General features: G+C 35.7%; 1 protein-coding gene across 3 annotated transcripts in view; it reads left to right on the forward strand.

Moving 5' to 3' along the window:
* Positions 1-21,826, forward strand: part of LOC106871312 (signal-induced proliferation-associated 1-like protein 2) — a 161,951-nt gene that overhangs the window by 93,217 nt on the left and 46,908 nt on the right. The gene's annotated exons all lie outside the window — the stretch shown is intronic.

Consider the following 21,826-nt stretch of genomic DNA (forward strand, 5'->3'; position numbering starts at 1 on the left):
AGAAATATGGTAACAGAAGGGTTAAAATGATCAAAACGAGAACTTATGTCAACTTGATATAATGACAAGGTTGTTTTAATAAGCTCTTTATTATTTTCACAATTTATTTAAACAAAATATATCCCAACAGAATTATGGTAACAAAGGGGTTAAATCAGTTTCACAAAGAAAAGATCTTGGAATGAAATTTTATTCCTTTTATACCATACTCATTTTTCAGCTTGGTAACAAAGTATTTTAGCTATTTTTGTATTTCTCTAGAAAACACACTTCTAAGTTTCTTTCAGTTACAAATACCATTGTCATTCAATACACTTAATATAAGATTCCATGCTTTCAGTTCATTGATGTATTTACATCTTGTATAACGATATCATGACAGTTATTTATTCAAGTCAAGCGGACTCTTGCCTTTTGAAGAAGACTATTTCCATAAGAATAATAATCTAGTCACACCAGCACATTGCAATAACTCATACTCTATAAACCATATAACTAATGGATATCTCGGCTTTACAATAACTTTCTGCAGCTGTTGATGACTTTACAATAATTACCATAAAATTACTGCATTAATTTTATAATTACATGAATTATCTGATATGCTTCATGATGGTTTTTAGTTGTTTTCTCTTCCCTAACAGCTGGATATCTTCTATATTAATTGTTGTTATAGGCTGTCACTGTTAAACCTCTGGTTGGCTCTGATCAATTAGATCTATGATAAGAGGCAATCCAACTATGACCATGCATATTTTTTTTCTCAAGATGCGTCTAAGGCTATATGATAAGATTTGCTTTCCAGTCACATTGGCTTTTGGTTTAGTCCTACTGCATGTCACCTTGGGCTAGTGTCTTCTGCTATAGTTCTGGGCTGATCAAAGCCTTATAATTTGGAGACAAAAGTCGTGTGGAAACTTGTTGTGTGCTTGTATGTAGCTGGTTTCATCTACCATCTTCAGTTGTTTGTGTTCTAGAACAATCTTCTGCAGGAAATAGCATACCACTCCAGCTGGAAAGTTGTGGTAGCTGACAACAGGGGCCTTGTCAACCAGCTTGATCTTGATATTTAGTTTTCTTTAGCTGGTGAGAAATATTGAGTTTGCCCTCTCAGGGTAATGTAATTTCAACCACAATGATGATTGTTCTTGTATTCCTGGGAAGCAGGAACAAGTCTAGTTGGAGTGATGTTATTGCTAGCTTTTCTAGTAAGACAAGTCTGCCCTTCAGGAACACTTACATTTCACAGTATGAGGCAGGATGAAAATAGAAAATGGGTCCCATGCCATTGCTTTCATCTTAGGAGCATCTTCTGTTATATTGCAGATCCCTTAAGAATCTGCTACCTTTGGCTGGTGATGGCTAGTGTTTGTTAGCTTTAACCCTTTCGTATTCAAACTGGCTGTATCAGTTCTCTCTCACCTACCCTACAATGTCATTTTTAAAATAAACAATCATATCATTGAAGTTTCAAAGCCACAAGATAATGTATGATAAATTCAAAACAATGTAAATGAATGAGTATTACATTTGATAGAGTGATCTGAATGCTAAAGTGTTAAGCCTTTGCATGCCTGTCCATTTGGCAATTTCTACAAGAAATTTGTTTCATTAAATGAAGGATGGACTTGGGCAACTTGGTATCAAGAGTTAACCCTTTAGCATTTAAACCATCCGTATCCAGCCAAAATATTGTACCTGTTTTATACTCAAATCAGTTAGATTCTGCCCTCTCACATCTCTGCTTAAATGTTATTCTAAGAATAAGCAATTGCATCATCAAAATTTCAGAACAAGAAGATAATGCATGATAGATTCAAAACAATGTGAATAAATATTTCATTTGATAGAAAAATCTGAATGCTAAAGGGTTAAATCCACTTTTGGTGAAGAATATGACATCTTCACCAAGTAATTCAGTTTCCTTTTGACCACACTCAGTGGTTATGAAAATACTAAAGAATGATATAGCAAAAAAAAAAAAAAGGAAGCAAAGTGTTGCAGTGAGCTTTGGTTATCAACATGAGTAGCTACTGTTTCCTTGAGCAAGAATTGTAAAGAATAAATTCATTGATTGACTTTTATTACTTCTATATTTATATAGGAAACAAATTTGTATATTATCATATTGGATTTCTCTTAACTCTTTGTATTTCAATGATTATTAATGTTTGACACTTGCTCAATAAACTTCAGATACACATTTGCAAGTTGTGATATCTCAGAATTTTATGACTTAAGAACTTATAATGTCTGTGTCTGTGTTGGTGTTGGGTGGGGTGAAGTAAAATGGTAATAAGTCAAAGCAACAAAGATATTTTTTCCCTTAAGTGGGGAATTATCACCACCATCATCATGTGGTCACCATCCATCATCATTTTTACTCTTAACACTTACATCATTGCCAATTCATAATGTGAAATTAAGTTTGTTTTTCAGGAAGTTACTATGTAGCAGTTGTGGTGTGTGCGTGTGTGCATATAAAGGGTAATCATCATAGAAAACTTACTGTGTAAGGCAGTCTCATTCCACACATATGCATATATATATATATATATATATATATATATATATATATATATATATGGTGACTGTTAAACTGATTTTGAATATAACCACTCATTGATAATCTCAATTGTTTTAACTTTCCTCTATAAAACAATTTGGATAAGGATTTCATCAACACAACCCTGTCTTTGTGTATTAGTCCAGATGCACACAGACAGACACATATGCTGACACTGGATCTAATAAAAGTAGATTCCTTCTGGTCCCCCCCCCCCTCTTTTCTGTTTTGCAATTTCCTTGGTAACCTCACAAGTGATACGAAGAAAACACCCAACATACACTGTAAGGTGGTTGGCATTAAAAAGGGCATCCGACCATAGCAAAAATACCGTAGCTGGCACTGCACAGCCCTGCAATTCACCAGATTGTGTCAGACTGTTCGACCCATACCAGCATGGAAACTAATGCTGTTGATGATGATAATATTCAACAATATAATACACAAGAGCACCATAAGGATTCACCAATGACAGTACTTCCATGCAATTCTTTGATGTACTAGAAATAGCAATAAAGACTCCTTCAAAACATACTCTATAATTTTAAAGAATAAAGGGAAAAATACATTGGACAGTGTAGTCCCAGATGTACATAAAGAAGATACTTTGCAGATGAAATCAGCTTCCCCCCCCCCCCCCCTTGAAATTGCTAGCCCTGAACTAAAATGTTAAACCATTATTGTTATTATTATTACAGAAATCATCATCATCATCGTTATTATTAAAAAAAAAAAGGTAATGTAAAAGGAGAAAGGGCTCTATACCCCTTTCTTATTTTTTTCTGACCAGGCTCCCATGGTTTTATGGGTTTTTCCACGTGTAACCTTTCCTTTTTCGAAGCGCCTCCCTCTTTGGGAGTTCTACTTATTTATTTATCTATTTATTTATCTATTCATTTATTATATCTTTCTCCGTTTTCTTCCTCTGTTTAGACGAACTTTCCTACTTTTTCGGACAAAACCTTTTGTAACCTTCGTCCTGTCTTTGTCCTTATATGTTTTTAATTGATATTAGCCCTTGTGGCCAATAAAACGAATTAATTATTATTATTAAAGCAGCAAACTGCCAGGATCATTAGTTTGCTGGGGTAAATGCTTAGCAGCATTTTGTCCAACTGCACATTCTGAGTTCAAATTCTATCGAGGTCGACTTTGCCTTTCATCCTTTTGGGGTTGATAAAATAAGTACCAGTTGAGCACTGGGGTCAATGTAATCGACTATCCCACCCCTCCAAAATTTCAGGCCTTGCGCCTATAGTAGAAAGGATTATTATTAAAGCTATTACATGCTATATTATTTAGTTGGGATGTTATCCAGAGGTTTGGTAGCAACAAGTCTCCTCTAAGCTCAAGAATCTTTCTTAGGATTCTTGCAGAATACATGATGGTACTTTTCTGTTGGTTGACAACTTGAGGCTAAATTCTGATCTCTTTCAGTCTCTTAGGTATCAGTTTAGGAATAATTGTCACCTTAGTTTTTCCACAATCTCTTCATCTCCATGGCTATGTCCTGGTACTTCTCAGTTATTGTTGTTACTACTAATCTGGTTTCCTCCCACTCAAATTTCAGGCCTTGTGCCTATAGTAGTAAAGGTTATTTTTTTTGTTACCATCATCACCACCACCACCACCCACCACCATTGTGTTGTGTCTCTGAACAAGACACCTAAACTCTACTTATTGGCACCACTGACTTCCTATCAACACCCTTTTTTATGCTTACCCACCCCATTTACCTCCCTACCAGTTCCTCTTATTTCATTCCTCCTACACAAATTCTTCAAATGTATACATTATCCTCAGTGCTATTAAACTTTAAAAAACAATTCTCTTTCCGTTTTTTTTTCTGTTTTTTTTTCTCTCGATCTCTTTCCCTATCTTTCTTTCTCTCCCCATTTCTCTCTTCTTTCTTATTCTCTTTTCTGTCACACACACACACACACATGCTATAGGAGGACTTTGGAAGCGCCATACAAACTTACCAAATATTCTTTCTGTTTCAGTCATTGAGTTGTGACCATGCTGGAGCACTACTTCGAAAAGTTTAGTTAATCCAATCGGATTCCAGTACATATTTTTAAGCCTGTTACATATTTCATTGGTTTTTTTTTTTTTTCATCAGACTTCTCAGTTATGGTGATGTAAAACAAACATCTAATTGCCAAGAGTTAGAAACAAACGCATGTATAATGATAGGCTTCTGCACATTTTCTATCTACTAAATTCACTCACAAGGCATCAATTGGCCTGGTGTGTGTGTGTGTGTGTGTGTGTGTGTGTGTGTGTGTGTGTGTGTGTGTGTGTGTGTGTGTGTGTGTGTGTGTGAAATGTTTGTATGCATATGAACTTTAGTAATTTTCTTTTCCTGCTTAGCCCATCACTAATTTTCTCATACATTTTTCTCTGACATATTGAAAAAGAAGTTCCACTCCCTGCTTCACGTCTCTCTTAGACACACCTCTCTTAGAATTAAATCCCATTGCTCACGCGCGCACACACACACACACACACACCCCTACCTCCTCGTTAATAGAAAAAAAAATGTAAAAAGAATAAAATCTAAACTAATTAGGAAACTATGAGAAAACTATTATGTGCAGGCCACATAAATTTCTAAATTTACTCACTACATGTTCTAGGTTCGGTTCCTCTGTGTAATATTTTGGGCTGCAAATTGGGCAAGTATGTTGTACTATAGCCCTGGACCAACTAATGTATTGTAAATGAACTTAGTAGGCTGGTAGGTGGAAACTGTGTGGAAGCCTCTGTGTGTGTGTGTGTGTGTGTGTGTGTGTGTGTGTGCGTGCGCGCGCGCGCGCATGCATGTTTTTTGTCTCCTACCATTTATCAACCCTTTGGTTTGTGTATGTCCCCATAATCTGATGGCTTGGCAAAAGCAATGGATAGAACAAGTTCCAGACTTTAAAAAATAAATACCAGGGTGAATTTGCTTGACTAAACCCTTCAAGCTGATTGCAGTCCAATGACTGGAAAAGAATAAAAGGGTGGGGTGTACTTTAATACCCTTAAAGCCATGATGATCCAGCATGATCACAGTTCAATGGCTGAAACCACTGTAAGAAGAAAGAAAGAAAGAAAAAAAAAAGAACAAAGTGTTGTTTTTAATGTAGTCCATTTTACTTCACACCTGCTGGTTTAGTTTTCATTTAGTTTCTTTTCTTTCATTCACCCTTTTGTCATGATTATCCCATATTGGGAACGCATTATCCCTCTCAGCCAACAGTAGCTAGCCAATGACTTATAATTTTTTTTTTTTTTAATGATTTCTTTTTGTACCCTGCCTGCACATTCACTCATTCTAAGCATTGTGGCTGTTATAGATTTATATTGCAGGGTGGGGAGGAATTGAGAATGGTCACATTTCAAAGAGCTGCAAAAAGCTTGGTATGTTGTACCGTTGTGTTATTGAATAACTAGTTTAGATTATTAATGTAAATATAAAACATGATGAATACTCTACTGTACTGGTCATTGGGTAACTAATCAAACCTGTGGTTTTGTTGTTCTATTATTTTTATATATTGTATTGTTGTTTGCTTTATTATATTTAGCAATAAAATTCAGATAACTTGCAGTTAGTTGAGTGGACGTTTCACTTCTGTAATGTTCTTACACCCAGAGAAGGAATTTGATAGATTGTATTGATAGATCTACAATAAGATACACTAGAGCTTTGGAATAGTGTGTATGTCTTGAAAAATGTAATAATATCAGAACAAAAGACATGTATTATAAGCATATTAGTTCATTGTAATTATTACTTTATACCCTGGGTCATTATTTCGATTTAATTTGCGATAGGTAACCATTAAGCCTCTCTACATTAGAGCAGAATGTACTGATTGGGCAAAGCTGTTATGATGCTGATGATTTGGCAAGGCTGACTGGACATTCAGCCTGCATTGGTGACAATTGCTTTTGGCATTTGAAGCAAACACACACGCGCACACACAGACGTGCAAACATAAATGCTCATACACAAACATAGATTGAGTAAGACATTACAATTTATTTATTGAACACAATAGATATACTTTCCCCCCTCCACATACACACAGAGAAACATGCTCACTGAAAGAGTGGGGAGAGAGAGAGAGAGAGAACAGAAACATTAAAACATCTGATGTCAAGCAAGATAGCATTGAGTTAGTGGCATCAAATAAGTGGCACCAAAATGGCTGTGCCAAAATGTCTCGTACCCATATCAGGGGCATCAAACTCTTTTGCTTTTGTGGGCTGGATTGAAAAAGAAACTAGATGTCATAGGCTAAACAGGATTTCTTATTCTTAAAAAGTTCCTATTTATCTGCAGTTTGAGATAAGAAAGAGTTCGTAGTGAGAACGGAGATAGAACTTGTCCTCCCAAAAAAGCATACAGGTACCGATTTTTGATAGAATCTCTTGCTCGCTACCCCTCCCTCCCTTCCCTTCTTCTCACTCTCCTCTTCTACCTCTCACTCCTTCTCTCTCTCCTATTTTTCTCCATTCTCCCTGCATCTTTCATCTTTTACAGACATCAATAATCATAGATCTCCTTGCTAAAAGTCTGAAAGATTCTTGATATTTCTTAGGAAAGACACAATAGTTTCCTGTTACCTTCTGGTATACTTATAGTTTGCTTTGCTAGTCTTTTGCTCTTCCAAACTTAGCCTTGGGTTACAGGTACTATCTAAATGATTAATGTGACATCAGGCATATCCATGATACGTGTCAAAGGACCAACCTTCCAAGTTTTGTATGTCATTCCCAGAAAACCATCTTCTGTTATTTGACCCCTAACTTGAGCCTTTCACAAGGAGGGGGTAGGACTACAACATCAAACCTTGGAGTAGCAGTGACCAAGGAGTAATTTTATACTCCTCCAAACTTCTGAAGTTGAGCCTCACTACCAGATGCAATTTAATGTCCTTAATGCTTATTGATAATATAAAGGCATGTATGGTAAGAAGTTTGCTTCCCAACTGCATTGTCTTAGGTTTGATCCCACTGTATAGCATCTTGGATAATTGTGAGTGGATTTGATTGAAGGAAACTGAAAGTAGCCCATTGTAAGTATGTATCTATGTTACTGTCTCTTGCTTCGACATAATATGTAAATGAGTGTCATCATCATGTAAGCATTGTCCTTCATTTCCAATTTTTCATGAAATCATGTCTAATCCTGGAGAAATATTACCTTTGAAACAGATGAGTGTTAGTAACAGAAAGAGCATCTAGCAAGAAAAATCCACCTCAGTAAATTCCAGCCTGTGGAGCTTGGAAAAGTGAACATTAAGAAAATTATGAAATGAAGGTACTGTCACAGCAGTATTGTCAAGCTCTCTTTGCAACCATATGGTTTTAGGTGCAGTTCTTCAACAGTGTTTCACTTTTGGCAAGTGTCTTGTACTACAACTCCAGGTTGATCAATACCTTCTAAATGGAAACTGTCAGAAACCCTGTCGTGAGTGTAATGTGTGCTTGTGTACTTTATATAGATTGTGTGGGTGTGTGCACAAATCTGTGTTTATCTTGATATTCCTTGGGTTTGCTTGTCTGAAGTAATGATAATGTTTACATTTGTTATACTAACGCGGGAGTGGCTGTGTGGTAAGTAGCTTGCTTACCAACCACATGGTTCTGGGTTCAGTCCCACTGCGTGACACCTTGGGCAAGTGTCTTCTACTATAGCCTTGGGCCAACCAAAGCCTTGTGAGTGGATTTGGTAGACGGAAACTGAAAGAAACCTATCTATATATGTTTGTGTGTCTGTGTTTGTCCCCCCACCATCGCTTGACAACTGATGCTGGTGTGTTTACGTCCCCGTAACTTAGCGGTTCGGCAAAAGAGACCGATAGAATAAGTACTAAGCTTCTAAAGAATAAGTCCTGGGGTCGATTTGCTCAACTAAAGGCGGTGCTCCAGCATGGCCGCAGTCAAATAACTGAAACAAGTAAAAGACTAACATTATAACTGGTCGTTTTGTGATTTCAAAAATCATATAGAATAAGAAATCTCATTTGAAAATCAGATAAAGGTTTGTGACAAGAGCATCTAGCTGAAAATCCTGCCATAAATATGTCCCCTAGCTGACCTATGCATGCTAACATGGAAAAGGATGATAATCAATAAAAAAAAAGTATCAGTCATGTGATGGAGAGTGAGGTACATTTGTTTAGTTGATTATATACTTCTCCCTTTCAAATTCATGGCTTTGACCAGTGTAGGAAATAACAATTCAATTGAAATACAAAAACTCAAGGACATAATTTATCATTGTTTTATTGTGTACTTTTCCATGCTTGCATGGGTAGGGCAGAGTTCATTGAGGAAGATTCTTATGACTAGATGCCCTTCTTATCACCAACCTTCATCTGTTGCCAAGTAAAGTAATATTTTCCCATGACGACATTTTCTCACAAAAGATTGAAAATGAACAACATTACTTGTGTGGAGGTGAAGCTCATTTACAATCATCATGCACGCACACACACACACACACACACACACACACACACACACACACACACACACACACACACACACACACACACACACACACACACACACACACACACTCTCTCTCTCTCTCTTTCTTTCTCTCTCTTTCTCTCTCTCTCTTTCTCTCTCTTTCTCTCTCTCTTTCTCTCTCTCTCTCTTTCTCTCTCTCTCTCTTTCTCTCTCTCTCTCTCTCTCTCTCTCTCTCTCTCTCTCACAGATACATGAAAGGCTTTCAGTTTTCTTCTACAAAAAAACCACTCACAAGGCTTTGGTTGGTCTGGGGCTATAATAGAATACATTTGCCCAAGGTAACCATGCTGTGTGACTGACCTCAAAACCAAATGGTTGGGAAGCAGCAAAAACCCTGTGAGTGGATTTGGTAGATGGAAACTGAAAGAAGCCTGTTGTATATGTGTGTATATATGTCTTTGTGCTTGTCACTTCCTCCCTTCACTTGACAACCAGTGTTTGTTTGCTTATTTCCACATGGTTTAATGGTCTGGCAAAAGAGACAGAATAAGTACATACTTTAAAAAAAGCAAAAAGATTTTTAAAAAGGGTTGATTTGTTCAACTAAAGCCATTCAATTCAGTGACCTAGCATGGCTGCAGTCCAATGATTGAAATAAGTAAAAGATAAAAATTAAAGATAAAAGATCACTGGCATTTTATTTTATTGAATTCAAAGAGACAAGACACTAAATTGAAACTAGTTGAGATGAAACTTAGGATTCCATTGGTATGGTAATTTGATCCCTCTGCCAATTCACAACCCCATAAGCAAGCTAATTAGTTAATAATCGAACTATTCATTAAAACAAAATAAATGTGTTATGTTGTGATGGGAATTGAGGTCTCATCTGAAACACTCTTTGTAAATAAATAAATTCAAAATTCTCTGGGGATGTTTTGTTGTTAATGGTGATAGTTTTGTGTTTTATTGCTGTTAATAATTCTTGACACTTCAGATAATCTATGCTTACAAGAAGAAAAACTAATAAAATTGGAAGTTTGAATGAGATCCAAGGATTCTCTTTGATTGAATGACATATCTATTAACTGTTAGATTATGTATGTACATAAGCTGAATCTAGTGTCTATGCAATGTTTACTACTGTTGTGTGTGTGTGTGTGTGTGTGTGTATGCATGCATGACTTTATGATGTACATACCATTACTATGTGCATCATTTTTGTATGACATGGATGTCTGTTCTGTCATAAATTGTTTAACTGTCAAGTATGTGTGGAGCTGTTTTGTTAATTGTTGCTATTTAGTCCCAAGTCTGGCTACCAGTCTGTGGAAAGATCTAAGATCAAATATGTTTCCAGCTATCTGTGACTTTCTTGTCTTTATAATATATAAGTGTGTGTGTGTGTATAGTGGGTTATCCCATAAATGATGCGGTTTTTTCAATTGCATGAACTAAAAGTCAGAGGGGGACAGGATAAACTACCTGCATCAACTTGCTATAAAAGCAGGTAGTAATTTTACCTTGTCTTATTCTTATGGAAGTGACAAAGGAGCATATTCGGCATATTTTGCTTTATGAGTTCAATAAAGGCAGCAATGCAATGGGAAGTGCGAGCAATATTAATGTAGTATATGAAGATTGGACAATAAGCATAAGCCAGTGTCAACAGTGGTTCCAGAAATTCTGAGCCGGAAACTACAGCCAAGAAGACAAGCCTCGTCCTGGAAGATCTGTAGAGCTAGCTTGGCGAGGACATCTTGCAAACCCTGGTGGAACAAAATCCCATCGTAACTATTGAAGAACTAGCAGAGAAGCTTGCATTTGGTCATTATCGACACCTGTGTGCCATCAGAAAAGCCAGCAAATTGGCTCAATAGGTTCCTCACAAACTTTCTGAGTCTAATCGCACACAGAGAATGAATGTGTGCTCTTCTTTGCTGTCATATCTCACGAATGAACCTTTTTTTGGACCGAATAGTGACTGGTAACGAAAAATGGGTTCTCTATAAAAATGTCAAGCACCGAAGACAGTGAGTAGGGAAAGGAGAAACACCAGCACCCAGGCTAAAGAAGGTTTTCACCCATGTAAAGTGTTGTTATCTGTTTGGTGGGATATGAAAGGTTTAGTCCACTTTGAACTTATACCCAAACCAAATAACAAAGGAAATCTACTGCAAGCAGCTCGAGTGGCTTAAGTCAGCATTAGAAAAAAAGTGACCATCTTTGGTTTCAAGATGAAAGGTGTTCTTCCACCAGGATAATGCTCAGCCACATACAGTGAGGATGACATTCCAAAGGCTGGAGTAGTTTCAATGGGAAACGATGCCCCACCCACCATATTCACCGGATATTGCCCCATCTGTTTACCATTTATTCCACAGTCTTCAAAATCATTTGACAGAAAAAATATGAATTCTGTAGATGAAGTCAGAATAGTACTGGAGGAGTATTTTTTTCTTACAGACAAGTGAATTTTGGAGAAGGGCTCTTGCAAGTCTACCAGATAGATGAAAGAGCATTGTAGAAAATGGAGAGTATATTTTAGATTAAAAAAGAACTTTAGCCGAATTTTGAAAAATAAAAGTAGTATAAAAAACATTATTTATGGGCTGACCTTATATATATATATATATATATATATATATATATAAATAAATAAGGATAAGATCGGTATTTAAAATATTGATCTTATCAAGTGGTCAGCATGGGAATAAAAACCATCAAAGGTAATAATTATTTAAAATTATAATACAGGGTATCAAGAGATACCACCACGCTGAGAAAATAGCAGTCAAATCCTGACTCCAAAACCACAATAAATGTCCGCAAGGCACGATTAGCGAAGACGAAGACCAAATAAACCAGTAAAAATAAGATAATTTCAAATCCTGGATTTCTGGCTTTGCATAAATGCTCTGCCTTCATCAGTGAAATATACTCAAGTACATAAATACAAATACATGTATATAAACAGTATACTTACATATACGGACGTATATGTGGTTTTGGAGTCAGGATTTGACTGCTATTTTTTCAGCGTGGTGGTATCTCTTGATACCGTGTATTATAATTTTAAATAATTTATATATATATATATATATATATATATATATATATATATATAATACAAAAAATATATATGCATGTATACACACATATATGTATATACTTTCATCTACATGTGTGTATAGATGCATATCAGGGTACAGGACCTTAGAACAATGAACTACAGACAACGGAACGAACACATAGGAAAACAGAAAGCCACTTGGAATTATTCATCAGCTGCCTCTATTCTAACTCGACGTTTCGAAGATAAGGCAGGACGTACTCTAGAATAGTCTCTTCCTGAGTAGTGGATCAACCAACTAAACAGAGGATTCCAAGGTGGCAAACGTAAACCAAGACAGGAAAAATTGGACAGTGAAAACAACATAAAAAAGCCGTACGGCCAAACGCGAATCTGATGTAGAACGCTAGTATATATATATATCAATCATCATCATCATCATTTAACATCTGTAGTCCATGCTGGCATGGGTTGGGTGGTCTGATCAAGGCTGGTAAACTGAGGGATTGCACCAGACTCCAGCCTGATTTGGCATGGTTTCTATGGCTGGATGCCCTTCCTAACACTAACCACTCCAAGAGTGTAATGGGTGCTTTTACATTCCACAACTACAATTTCACTTGGCTTGATGAGTCTTCTACTCAAACATGGCATATTGCCAAAGGTCTCGGTCGTTTGTCATTGCCTCCATGAAACCCAGCGCTCAAAAGGTGCTTTTTACGTGCTAGTTGCATGACACTGGCATTGGTCATATTACCTCTGTGAGGCCCAATGCTTGAAAGGTGCTTTTTATGTGCCACTGGCATGGGTGCCAGTTACGTGACACTGGCATTGGCTATGATTTCACTTGGCTTGAAATTGTAAGCATATGTATGTGTGTGTGTGCGTGTAACGTGTGTATGCAGGCTTATGTATGTGTATGTTTATGTAGGTACATATGAACATTTGTTTATGTATTTATGCACATGTACCATCAAAAGTTTTCTGTGGGACAAGCCCATTATAGTTCAGGCCTCCACTGCTAGAACCTACTTGAAATGACCCTCAGATATCAGTCTGCCAACTAGTGACATTCAGTGAAGTCATACTGCCATGTGATACATCTTTGTTTTGCAGTGCTTCTCTCCTGTTCATCGATTTTTATGATGGCTGAAACGAAGGAACAAAGTGCTTCCTGAAATTCTGTTTTCTGTTAGGGAAAATGGTGGCTGAAACAGTTGTCATACTTCAAACAACTTACAAGGCTACTGCCATGAGCAAAACCAGTTTACGAATGGTTTTCATGCTTGAGCAACGGTCGCTTGATGACTAACCTCATTCAGGGCAACCATCAACCTTCTGAACAAATGAAAACATCATGAAAATTCATGAACTGATCCTCGAGTACTGCCACTGAACAGTTAGCGAACTTGTTGATGCGACTAGTGTGTCCTGAAGCTCTTCCAACAAATTTTGAGCAAGGAATTGTGAATGAAAAGAGTTGCAACAAAATTTTTCTCAAAAACAGTCATGATTGAATGTGTGTCGTGGACTGAAGGAACAATTGGAAGTTGATCCAGAACCTTGTTTTTGAAGGTCATCACTGGTGATGAAAGCTGGTGCTACAGAATTTGCAGATGTGGAAGAGGTTAAGAAAAAAACAACGGAGGCTTTAAAAGGCATCACTTCACAAGAGTTCCAGCACTGCTTCTAACATTGGAAAACACATCTGGACTGATGTATTGCCTAAAATGGAGAATACTTTGGAGGCAATAAAAATGTAAAACTAAGTGAATAAAATAATATTGCAAAATTCTGGTTTATTTTGAGTATCCCCTTGTACTCTATACACTCTATCTTCTCTGGCTGTTTGATATTGATACTCACCATTTATTCTTACTGTTTATTTACCTCTTGCAATCCATCACTCCCTTGCCTCTTTCCTCTCTGGAGCTGGTACCAGGAAAAATGTTGCAACCATTTCACTTTAAAAAGTGGTTGGTGTTAGGGAGAGCATCCAAGCATAGTAAACTTAGAAGAGAGTTATGGTCCTTTAGACTTTCTAGGAGAGAAGCAGTATATCCAACTGATGCTAGCATTGGAAAATGGATGCAAAACAACTTACTGTCAAGATGGCCTGTCTGTCTGTCTGTTTCTCTCTCTCTCTCTCTCTCTCTCTCTCTCTCTCTCTCTCTTTCTCTCACACACACACAGAGTTAAGTGGTTAACAAGTTCGCTTTGTAGCCATTTGGTTTGGGGTTTAGTCTCTTTGTGCAGACCCTTGGGCAAATATCTTCTACTCTAGCTCCAGACCTGTACAGTGTGTGTGTGAATATCTCACAGCTTTGCTTGTCACCGCTTTGCTTGTCACCGCTTGAGCAAAATAGTAACATGCTATTTACATTCCTTGTCATTAAAAGCCTATGAATTTAAATACAACAAAAACCAACCTTATTTTGTGACAGGTAGGGCATCTGGCCATAAAAAATTCTTCTTGAAATAAGTACCCCCTCCAATGCATATCACAGAAAAGTAGATATTAAACATACGTGTGTGTGTGTGTGTATGACTGATTGGCTCCCAAATTGTTTTTTTGTTTTTTTTTAGAGATAAGGTGTGATTTGAGAGAAATTTGGCTGTTATTTTTAGCAGGTTGCTGACCTTATAAATGCTTCACCATTGGCTCATTTGTCAGTCAGGCAAACTAGAACAAGTTGAGTTAGATGTCTTGTCCAGAACAGCTGTGATAAGATCTAAACTTAAGTTATGTGGTCAATAATCTCTGTTATCTTCACTATTTAACTCATGAATTATTGTAGATTAATCCTAGGATTAATGCCAACAGATTTATACATTGAGGGATTTTATATATTTTGTTTTTGCTCTTGGTGTTCTTCTTCATTAGCTTTTCTTTCCTTTTTCATCCTCTGTCTCTCTCACTTTATTCTTTTTCAATTTGTTGTATTCATCTCTTCTAGATTTTCCTGTTTTTTTCTCTCACGCTCTCTCTATCTCATTCTGTCTACTCTCTCCCCAATTCATACTATATAGCCTTCTGTTGTCCCACACATACTATCACTCTATCCTTTCATTCTATTTAACCTGTTTTCTCTTTCATTCTACTTATCCCCCCCCCCCTCATAATTCCTGCTTTATCTTCCTCTACCTCTCCTTTTGCTTCTCTCCTTTTATCTACTCTTACTCTCTCCCTCCCTTTATCTACCTCTCTATTTATCTATCACTCACTTTCATTCTGCTCCTATTCCTCTCGCTTTCTGTACTACCATCTCTGTTATCCCTCGCTCTTCTCCCCTTCCTTGTCTTCCACCTTTCTCTCAAACTTTTGTGATAAGTCTTGAAATTTTTGTTTCTAGTTCAGGTTTAAAATTCCTGTGGAGGAATGATAGACTGAAGAAACTGCTGCCAGTGGTTCTAGTTGTTGTTGTAGCCAGGAATGGAGATACAACATTTCTGAATCTATTTCTTTTTTTTTTTTTTTGCTTTGTATTTCTTTTTATATATATATCTTTTTATATATATATATATATATATATATATATTTTTTTTTTTTTTTTCTGTTCAAATAATCAGTGTGGTTCATGTTTGACTTCCCATAGCAAGTAATAAGACAATTATTCTCCAGTCATTTCATAGCAAACAAAGAAAGTTTCTGTTCAAAGAATTTTACTGGTCAATGAAAGAACATCTGTATTTTCTAGTTTATTTATTTATTTATTTATTCATTGGGTGTAAAAAAAAAAAGGACTTTGGACAAAAAAAAAAACTTTTCAAGAGAAAACAACCCCAAAGCAAACCTCATTTGCATATTTAAAAAGCAAAAAACTTTTTTACACCCTTTTAACTTAGTAAAAAACTAGTTTAGTCCTAGTTTAGCCCTTGTCCAGCAGAACAAGGTATTTCAGCCCATGACGACCTGCCATTTTAAGTAATTTTTCATCATGAACTACATTACTTTTTACCTTTTTAATTCTTCAGCATTTAAACTGACGATATCCATTCCAAGTAGTCTACATGTTTAATGTTCCAGGCAAGTCTGGCCCTATCCTACCATGTCTTTCTAAAAATAAACTATCACATCATAAGAAATCACAAAGCTGTGAGATGATGCAATGATAAATTCAACACAATGCAAATAGATAAGCATTGTTTGACAAAAATCTGAATGCTTTTGATACCAACCTGCCTGAATCCGTACTTAGTTCTACCATAAAACTTTTAGGTTTTAGAGTGATCTCAATTAAACCTTTTCAAGAAAATTTCATGTTTATATATATTCCAAACACTAACTTCATGAGTTATTTTACTAAATTCTTTGTTATTTTCAAAATTAATTGAAATGAAGGCAGGTATTTAAAAACAAATTATGGAAACAAAAGGGTTATAGTAGGAGTGTGATTTGAGAAATTTGCTTGCTATTCTTAGAGTAGGTCAAGGGACCAACCACCATCTAGTTTCCTTTGTTAGTTTGTAAACATATGAATGAATGTTTGAATTTTAATTCAAGAGCAAACATAAATCCACGAATTGATACAAAGTAAATGGTGTACTGGATTAACATTTTTAACTCTTTTGCATTCGGATCACTCTGTCAAATGTAATGCTTATTTATTCACATTGTATTGAATTTATCCTGCATTATGTTGTAACCTTGAGATTTCAGTGATGTGATTGCTTATGTTCGAAATGACATTCTAGGGTGAGCATGAGATGTCAGATCTGGTCAGTTTGAACATAAAGCAAGTATAATGTTTTGGCCAGATATGGCTGGTTTAAATGCTAAAGGATTAAAGTAAGTTTGTAGACAGAACAGTGTTAAGCCTATCACATGTGTTTGTGTATGGGTGTGTGTGTGTGTGGATATATATATATATATATATATATATATATATATATATATATATATATATATAAGCAATGTTAATTCTCTAAATGAAGTATTAACAGTAACTGCACGATAAAGTGTAGTATATTGCCACTTAAGTGTGGCTGACCCCTAGGGGTGGGTGTTACTGTTGCTTTTAGCCCCAGGAGGACATCTCCTCCAGCTGGCTTATCGACACACGACTGTGTCCTGTTTGCCAAGGGAGTTATCCCTCTCACCTCGACCAGCAGCACGAACGTATCCGGATTTCAGGGTTATTTCCCTTTGTCGGCGTTCGACAGCTGATGACCTTGGTGAGAGAGACAAAAACCTGGCAAACCTTATATATATATATATAAAAATTATTAGTTCTAAATCTCTGAACGAGAAACCTGCAGCAGCAGTGCAATAGAGTGAGGCTTATTTGCTAACATAAAGTGGCAGTCCTGATTAGGACCAATGTTGCTGTTATCTAGCCCCAGGAAAACATTGTCTCCAGCTGGCCATTGACGCACTAACTGCATCCTTATATTTTCAAACAAGGGAGATAATGTCCCCACTCAGCTGTAAGCAATATCTGTGTACCAATGGTTTCTGGATTATTTTCCTTCATCAGCACAGAATAATCGCTTGGCTAGAGATGGTGACACTAGTTCTCAGTAGCCAGCTGGAGACAATGTTTCCCTGGGGCTAAATAACAGCAACATTGGTCTTAATCAGGACTGCCACTTTATTTTGGCAAATAATCTTTACCCTATCATACCGTTGCTGCATATTTCTTGTTCAGAGATTTAGAACTAATAATTTCTCTATTGATGAGATCAATGACTGTGTGTCACTTTGAACAGTATATACTTCAAACACGAACTAGTGTCACCATCTCAAGCCAAGCGATTATTTTGTGCTGATGAAAGGAAATAATCCAGAAACCATTGGTACACTGATATTGCTTTGAGCTGAGTGGGGACACTATCTCCCTTGTTTGAAAATATAAGGACGCAGTTAATGCGTCAATTACATCAACCCCAGTACTTGACTTGTACTTATTTTATTAACCCAAAAGGATGAAAGGCAGCATTTGAACTCAGAAAGTAATGAGAAGGAAAAAATTCAGCACAATTTCTGTAGAGAGATGAAGCTATTGCTTCTGTACTAAAGGAGATATTAATTTTTACAATCTATAGTATACAGGAGTTTGCAAACTGGGGTAAATTTACCCCCCTGAGGATGATTTTCACCTTTGCAGTGGGTACTTTTATTAATTCTAGTTTATCTACAATTATAATTTTTAAAAGTCTGATGTTGAGAAGAAAAGAATTGGAACTAGGGTTATTTTGTGAAACAATTCCATTATTTTTTCTTTCTACTTATTTGGGTTTAATGATGTGTATTGAGAACTTATTAATTACTGTGTTGTTAATGGAATTGTTTGATTCAGAAGACTGTGTTTGGTTCTGGTATCCATTCACCATTAGTTCATAAATATGTGAAATAACATTAGCTAAAATAACAAAGATGTAGAGCTTCTTACAATGTAAAAAGAGAAAGTTAAGTAAATTTCATGTATTTCAGTCACAAAGGCCCATCATCAGAAGTGAACAGAATAAAAATGATTTATTTTACTTCTGTTTCACAATGCTTCAAGCAAACTACCATGCTCTTCTGAAATAATATTATGTGCTATCATATGTGCAATTGTTGTTATTTGAACTTAAAATAACAATGTTTAAAAACACTATTTTAAATTTCTACTTGGCTGATTGTTTTATTTTGGCAGAAGTGTGAAGACAAACAACTGTATAAAACAGTGTATTTGGGATAAATTTACTTTCAAAATGTTGACAGAGAGTAAGGAATGAAAAAGATTGAGAATTCTTGGCATACAAGTAAATGTTGGTGTATAAAACATTGGTAGTTACAAAGATAGGGGTACATGACAGGATTTAAGGTTCACAGCCTGCTTTTTTTGTTTGGTTATTTTTTAGAGGAAGGATTTTTAAAGTTAAAAATGTCTTTTATGCCTCCATATACCTTAAGAATAAGGCTGCTACTATGTTAAATTCCCATGAAGAATTTCTGAATCCCACTTGAAAAGAAAAAGTGTGTGTGTACACATGTATTTTTGAAGCGATAAATCAGATCAACTATTTAATAGGAGTTAAAGACAGTAGGAAGTTTATTGGAAAAAAAAAAAGATTTTGGCTGCTACATTGAGATAGCAAAGTACATAATACAAAGAATCTTTCTTTCTGGTTCATGTGGTCCCTATTTTAACTTTAGGGAGACAAAAACATACTGGTGTTTCTATGCTAAACAGTAAGGTGGTCGTGTTTTAAAATTGTGCAAAATATCTCTGTATCTTAGTCAAAAAAATATTCTTAAAGTGCTTGACTCTTATTTCTGATACAAAAATGGTACAGAATTTGTTCCTCTTTCCTCCCCACACCAGTTTCGTTTCTTGAGGTTTTTCATTTTTAAATTTCAAATTGGTAAAATTAGTGTGTCCATAAACTGAAATCACTGAATAGTCAAATCAAGTTAAAATCTATTTATTATTTCAATGTCTCACACACTTTCCCACACAAACGTACACACACAAATGCACATGTGTATGCATGTATGCTCTCTCTCTCTCTCTTTCTCTCTCTCTCTCTCTCTCTCTCTCTCTCTCTCTCTCAGAACATATATAAAAAATAGTTATAATTTACATAAACTATTCGATTAAATATGAAGGGGACAAGGCTCCAGGGAGACTCAGTTTGAGTTGAAGATAACTATAGAAAGAATTAATCATATTTTGCAGATTTAATAGCGAATGTTCAATTCATAACCGTAAGATGGTTTCAATTCTTGGATTGGGTAGTGTGTTGTATTCTTGAATAAAATATTTCAATTCACATTGATTTAGTCCACTTGGCTGTAAATGAGTAACCTTGTGACAGACTGGCATCCCACTCAGGATGAATGTTGTGGTCACATATATACATCGTGGAACCTGGTAATTGGCTTGGATTCCTGTGACGCATAACAGTACTTACAGATTTAATGTTTTAGCAAAGAAACTCAGCTTTCTCTAATTCTGTAATCTGTAAACAGTTAAAATATTTCAGAATATTTTTGTGATTTAAACATTTGAAATGAATTTCATTTACAATTTAAATTTTTGTACAAAATATGACATCAAAGAATTAGATATAATAGTAGATATAATAAAAATGATAATCAAATAATGCAGATTAATGTTAAGTGAGCAATCTCATAGTAGTTGGCACTCCGTCGCGTACGACGTTAAGGGTTCCAGTTGATCCGATCAACGGAACAGCCTGCTCGTGAAATTAACGTGCAAGTGGCTGAGCACTCCACAGACACGTGTACCCTTAACGTAGTTATTGGGGATATTCAGCGTGACACAGTGTGACAAGGCTGACCCTTTGAATTACCGGCACAACAGCAACAGGAAGTAAGAGTGAGAGAAAGTTGTGGTGGAAGAGTACAGCAGGGTTCGCCACCATCCCCTGCCAGAGCCTCGTGGAGCTTTAGGTGTTTTTCGCTCAATAAACACTCACAACGCCCAGTCTGGGAATCGAAACCGCGATCCTATGACCACGAGTCCGCTGCCCTAACCACTGGACCATTGTGCCTCCACGAGCAACCTCATACCTAGAATATATATACAAACACACTTTGCAGTATAAGTATAAATATGTAACAAAATAAGTAAATAACTGGATAATTGAATGAATAAATAATGCAGAATATAGATAACTAATTAAATTGATAATAATTAGAAAATACATAAATGTAAGCAGTCTGTTGGTGATATATTTGCAAAAAATCAAAATAACATATATTTGTAAACTTATACATAAATACCCTAACATAAATGTACATACATCTGCACCACACACACACACACACACACACACACACACACACACTTTGAGTACAGACCATAATGTGACATTAGATAGATGACAAAGGAAGAGGAGATTATTCAGTGCACTTCATTAGCTTACAGCTGTTTCTGCTTTGAGATGCAGTGTGTGTAAGCTGACTGTACTGCATCTTAAAGCAGGAACAGTTGTAAGCTAATGAAGTGTTTACATAAATCTTGCATTCCTTTGTCGTTCATTTAATGCCATATTACACTTTGTAGCCAACTAACACTTTATTCTGAAGCATATGCATATAGAGTTCTACCACCAGGTTATTAGTACCACTAGTAAATATATGTATATATGTAAGTAATTACAAAATTTCGCTTAGAGATACTATATACTATAATAAAGAAAATTGTTTATCAATTAATTGGAATTATGTAACTTTGACTAAAAGATAGCCTACACAATTCTCATACAGTCAGCTCTATGTTGCATTATTTTAAAGTTCAAAAGAAGGCTAATATAAAAATATTTGCTGAGAGAAATGGAAACAGTATTTACTGACAGTTGTGTCTACAAGGAGATTCTACTTTAAAGCAAAATATGCTATTTAGCATGTTTCAAAAAATGGAACTACACTTATCATTTTTGAAAAATAATATACATTTGAGAAGAAATAAAATTTTGGGAAACATTTCAGGAGATTTGAGATGAATGTTGAATATGATGAAATGACTTTTAAAAGTAAGTTAATTCATTGCATATACAGGTGATATATATATATATATATATATATATATATATATATATATATATATATATATATATATATATATAATGTACATCGCTTTTCTAAAAGCAAACATGACATTTTTAACAGAAAATTACGCAGAGGGCAGGTGCTTTTGTTAGTTTTGTATAAAACATTTTATTTTGGCTATGCACATGTTAACTTGTTTTGCCTCTCTCTCTCA

Source organism: Octopus bimaculoides, chromosome Z (genome assembly GCF_046866305.1).
Source record: "Octopus bimaculoides isolate indiv1 chromosome Z, ASM4686630v1, whole genome shotgun sequence".
NCBI lineage: Eukaryota > Metazoa > Mollusca > Cephalopoda > Octopoda > Octopodidae > Octopus > Octopus bimaculoides.